General features: G+C 38.6%; 1 long non-coding RNA gene across 1 annotated transcript; it reads left to right on the forward strand.

The window, feature by feature from the left end:
- Positions 1-748: 748 nt before the first annotated feature.
- On the forward strand, positions 749-5,591 carry LOC140515204 (uncharacterized). Its single transcript, XR_011970895.1, has 2 exons — positions 749-1,909; positions 2,701-5,591. It is a non-coding gene; the product is annotated as an uncharacterized lncRNA (long non-coding RNA).
- Positions 5,592-5,953: the final 362 nt, after the last annotated feature.

Consider the following 5,953-nt stretch of genomic DNA (forward strand, 5'->3'; position numbering starts at 1 on the left):
GAGCTGTGAGCTCAACCAACCATTCTGGAGAGCAGTTTGGAACTATGCCCAAAGGGCTACAAAAATGTGCATACCCTTTGACCTAGTAATATCACTTCTAGGACTGTATCCTCAAGAGATCATAAAAATGGGAAAGTGTCCCACATGTACAAAATTATTTATAGCAGCACTCTTTGTAGTGGCCAAACCTGGAAATCAACGTGATGCCCATCAATTGGGTAATGGCTGAATAAATTATGGTATATGAATGTAATGGAATACTGTTGTGCTATAAGAAATGATGAACAAGCAAACTTCAGAGAGGCTTGGAAAGACTTATATGATCTGATGCTGAGTGAAAGGAGCAGAACCAGGAGAACTTTGTGCACAGCAATGACCACAGTGTGTGAGAGTTTTTTCTGGTAGACTTGGATCTTTATAGCAATGCAAGGACATAAAAAAAAAATTCCCAATGGTCTTCCAAGGCAAAGTGCCTTCCACATTCAGAGAAAGAACTATGGAATTCAATCTCAGAATGCAGCAGATCATTTGTGTGTGTGTGTGTGTGTGTGTGTGTGTGTGTGTGTGTGTTATAATCGAGTTTGTTATATGATTTCTCCCATTTGTTTTATTTCTTCTACACAGCATGACTATAGTGAAAATATATTAAATAGGAATGTATATGTAGATCCTATGTAGAATTATATGCCTTCTTGGGGAGGGAGGGGAGTGGTGGGGGGTAGGTAGGGGGAAAAATATAAGTTTTATGGTAATGATTGTAGAACATTAAAAATAAATAAAATGAATTAAAAAATTTAAAAAAGGAATTATTTTCTTCAGTGATCCTTTGGACCTCCTTCTCCATCTGGCCAATTCTGCTTTTTAGGGCATTCTTCTCATTGGCTTTTTGGATCTGTTTTCCATTTAGATTAGTCTATTTTTAAGGTCTTATTTCCTTCCACATTTTTGGATCCCCTTTCACAAGCAGTTGACTCATTTTTCATGATTTTCTTGCATCACTCTCATTTCTCTTCCAATTTTTCTTCTACTTCTCTTACTTGATTTTCAATTTTTTTTTGCACTCGTTCATGGCCTGAGGCCAGTTCATATTTTTGGAGGCTTTGGATGTAGGAGCTTTGTTGTTCTCTTCTGTTTATATATTTTGGACTTCCTTGTTACCAAAGTAAGATTCTATAGTCTGATTTTTTTTCTAGTTTTTTGCTCATTTCTCCAGTGATTTACCTGACTTTTGAACTCTTTGTCAAGGTAGTTTTTTACTTTCAGTGTAGATGGGGGGGTTGTACTATCAGCCACTTGATACCCCTAAATCTGTGGACCTAGAGTTCCAGAAGCAGCCACTATCATTGCTGCTGTAGCTACTGCAGGTTCCTCTGCCCCCTCCTCCACCCTAAGGCTGGGGTCAAACCGTGGTACTCTCTCACATAGGTCTGACAGGTTTTTCCATGGACCTTCCAAGTTATCCTCAGCATTTTGGGGTTGAGAAGTCTGGAAACCACCACAGTCCTCCTGAGGCCTTGTCAGGCTCTGTTTATGCTGGTGCAGCCCACACTGGACTTAGCTCCACTCTGATCCATCACGATAGATACTTCCTCTCGACTTTCTAGGCTATCTTGGACTGGAGATTTGCTTCACGCTGTCATTTGGTGGGTTCTGCAACTCCAGAATTTGTTTAGAGTCGTTTTTTGCAGGTATTTGGCAGGGTTTTGGGGAGAGTTCTAGCAATTCCCTGTTTTCACTCTATCATCTTGGCTCCCCTTTCCCCAGGAAAGACATTTTAAAGTTCTTTCATGCTGCCCAAATGTTACTGTCAAAGAATATGTGGACACATCTGGAGGAGACCATTTTTGCCTGGATCAGCTCTCCAACATTCATAAAACTGAAATCATTGAGAAAGCAAGGCTGGACATAGGCAAGTGTGTGCTGTTGGAATGTGAAGGAGAGGGTACCTCAGTGATCATGCAGTGTTTGTGCGGAGTTACTACCTGGAGTACAGAGAATCTGGCTGAGCACCAGGAGACACTGTTCATAAGATTTATCCCAATTGCACACCATCTTGGGGAGGGAGTGAGGAAGGAAGGGGGAAGGAGGGTGAGGGAGGGAGAAAAAAATCTAAGATATATGGAAGTGCTTGTAGAAAACCAAAAACAAAATAATTTTAAAAATTAAAAAAAGATTTATGCCAATGCATATATTAAGGTATTTGACTTAAAGCAGCACCATTGTTGGATTCAGTACCAAGCTGCCATTGCACAAGCTGCTCAGGCCAGAACAGGAGCAGAAAATATCCTTAGACTAGGCTCAGTAGGGGGAATAGCCCCAGCTATCAGTCTGTCAGCTGTTGCTGAGATTGGCATGAATGACCTCTACCACTTATGCATACTCCAGATGAGTTTTATAAAAGTCTCAGGGACCTGATTACTTAAGACAGAGCATTAGAGAAATGCAGTCCATCTACAGTGTGCCCTCCAACTCCATGAAGTACCCTGCACATTGCAGGTCCACAGTTACTACATCGAGGTCCTTGTGCTTTGGTCATGTGTCAGGATGATGGATTATAAAACACAAAACACCAAAGTTGGTCTTTACTTTTGCCATGCTTGACCTTTTCATATCAGAAACTGGATTAATTTTTATTTTTAATTAATTTTAATTTAATTGTACTTAATTTAATTTTAATTAATTAATTTTCCCTTCATTTAGGTCCTCATTCAGGCATGACTCAGAGCTTGGAGCAGGGGAGAACCTATCCAAATGAAGTCCTTACCAGATATATATGAAGGAATTGTTCCATTGATGGAAAATGTAACTTTTGTCACATACTAAATACTTTTGTATGCATAACATATACATATATACACACATTTTTGTATGAATGTATGTGTGTGTATAATCTATAAATATTATTCCACAGAATAAATTCAATATTGCTAATGTGTAAATGCAGAGAATGTTCGTAAAGGTTTTCACCTCTATCTCATTCTGTATGTGAGCTATTGTTTTTAACCATATATGTTAATCAAGAATGAATGAATAATATTAATAATAATTAATAAGGGTTAATATTCCTAAGAGCAGCTTGAATCTGCTTTTAAGGAGGTTGGGTCACAAAAATTTCAGTGTGGCCTTCTGCAAAAACAATTTCTTTGAAACTTGAACAAGTGAAGACAAAATCTTGTTCATATTGTCTTCCAGCTTCAGTGTTATATTTAGCAAGGTTAATATGTATGTACATATTTTAAAATTCCTTATCACTAGACAAAAACTTGTTTTGTTACATGTTGTTCCCTTTCTGATGACTGTGATTAACAAGAGGTATTTCTCTGTCCTGTTAAAGAGTAGCAATTATGTTCTTCCTAAATTTCTGGGCATCAAGTCTGGTTATTAAAAAGCCTGGGGCAGAAATAACTTTCCTTCACTGATTCAGGGGGAAAACATTTGGGTTTTTAAGATAGTAAAAAGAGTATTACCATCCCTCTTAAATAGCAAATTGTTCAGCAAAACTCATGATGCTTACACTAAATAATAAATAACTAGTATTTTGAAATATATGAAAATTTGTTTTAAATACTGTGCAGAATAATGACATTGCAATTGCTCATAATGGATAGTTTAACTATATTCATTCTTGATTTGATGTGTGGTCTTTCATGTACAGTTCAGATCATGTATGTTTATGACATCGTTTGAAATTCAGGTTTTGTATTTTGGGACAAGGCTGCCAACAGGTATCCCCTTATACCTTTGTATTATTCCAAGCCCAGTGCCATCAATGACCACATTAATTGGCCATGACTTTGTATAGAGAAGCTACGTAGGAAAAAAATGGCATTCGTATTGACTGGACAACAGACACAAATATATGTGCTTTTTATCTAGCTGGTAGTGTAAATAAAACTCTGAAAACCTCAGTTAAAAAAAGTCCAACTTTAAAATGTGCACATACTTTTTTTTCTGGACATTTATGAGCACATCACTAGGTTCATCCTCCCCTATGTTTCTCCAGCAGATTACAACGTCAAGCATCTTCCCTCCCCTCCCCCAACCTCCATCTCTGTTATTCTGTTTCTCTCCCTCTCTCTCTCTCTGCCTCTTTCTTCTCTTCTCTTTCCAAACACCTAGAAAAAGCAGTCTATGCTCATTGCCTCCATTTGCTTTCTTACTTGTGCCTCAAATCTTTGTAATCTGACTTCCAACTAACCTCATCACTCAACTCATCAAGAGATTACTCTCTCCAAAGATGCCAATGATCTCTTAATTCTCAAATCTGATGGCCTTTTCTCAGACCTCGTGTTATCTGCTATCATGGACTTAGATGACTCCTGGATCTATAGATTAAGCCTAAGTAAGTCTCTCTCCCAAGGTCCAGTGTTACATAATCAGTTATCTATTGAACATTTCAAACTGCATATCCCAGAGATATTGCAAACTCACCATGTCCGAAACAGAATTTCTCTTTTTCTCCAAACCTTGCCCTCTTCCAAATATCCCTATATCTATTGATGATATCACTATCCTTTCATTGTCTCTGATTTGTAATCTCAGCATTATCCTCCATTCCTCACACAAAACCCTCCATTTCCTAACCTTTGCACTGGATGATCTCCATGCTTGGAATATTCAACTTCTCACCTCTACTTCTCAGCTTCCCTGACTTCCATCAATACTCATCTCAAGTCCCTCTTCTGCTGGAAAACTTCCTCAGTTTCTCTCTCTCCCCACCCCAGTGCCTTCCATCTGAGAGTACCTCCCATTTACACAGGATGTATCTTGAATGTACATAGTTATTTGCATGTTGCCTCCCTCAGTAAAAATGCTCTCTTTGAGGGAGAGAAGACTGCATTTTTGCCTTTCTTTATATCCCCAACCCTTAGCACAGTGCCTGGCCTCTAGTAAGTATTTAAAAAATGCTTGTGCATTGATTAACTTTCCCTTACTACCTCTATAATATCTTTCACACTTGATCCCTGCTCTACAGCCCTCACCATCCTTTGTCTAATTTTATTTCAGTGGACTTGATATCTCTGCCTCAAGTGTCTCCTCACTCCAGTACATTCTACACTTTTTGACCATGTCACTCTTGTACTCAGCCAACTTCAGTAGCTCCCTATTGCTTCTAGGATAAAATAGAAACTCTTCTGTTTGGCTTTTAAAGACCTTCACAGTCTAGTTCCAACTTATCTCTCCAGGCTCACTGGCCATTCCTCTCCCTCACACATCCTATGATACAGCCTAACTGACCTTTTTGTTTCTTAGACATTTCCTGCCTCTAGGCCTTTGTCTTGAGAGTTCTCAAATGCAGTTAATTCTGCCTCAGAGAAAGCCTTTCTTCAAATACAACCTTCTACAGAAAGTCTTTCTGGAAGCAACTTCCATCTCAAACTTCCTTATAAATAACTACTTTGTATTTCTTTGTATTTCTGTGCCCCATACTTATTCTCTACCTGCTTAGATTTGTTATTTTTGTCTTTCTCCCTTCAGAATGGAAGCTCCTTCGGAAGAGCTATTGCGTGTTTCCTTGTCTTTGTACCCTTGACACCTAGTACAGTGCCTGGCACATAGCAAGTGCTTAATAAATACCTGTTGCTGATTCATTGGTTGAATTGTGGATTGTCTGGACAAATTGTGGCAGCACATTAATAGAATAGAATACTATTGCACTATAAGAGACAGTGGATATAAAGGATTCAAGGAAGCATGAGAAGATATATGAACTGATGCAGAATGAATGAATAAATGAATGGATGAATGGATGGGTGAATGAGAATTTTGTACTAAGTGTTTTCTATGTGCCAGGCAATATGCTAAACACTGGGGACAAAAATACAATCCTAACCCTCAAGGATCATACTTTATAATAGGGGAAGACACTATATAAAGGGAAATGGTTGTCAGAGAAAGGTGATTTGATAATGGCTCCAGAGCGAGAGACCAGGGGCTGGGGGAGGGAAGGAAG

Source organism: Notamacropus eugenii, chromosome X (assembly GCF_028372415.1).
Source record: "Notamacropus eugenii isolate mMacEug1 chromosome X, mMacEug1.pri_v2, whole genome shotgun sequence".
In the NCBI taxonomy this organism is placed as follows: Eukaryota; Metazoa; Chordata; class Mammalia; order Diprotodontia; family Macropodidae; genus Notamacropus; species Notamacropus eugenii.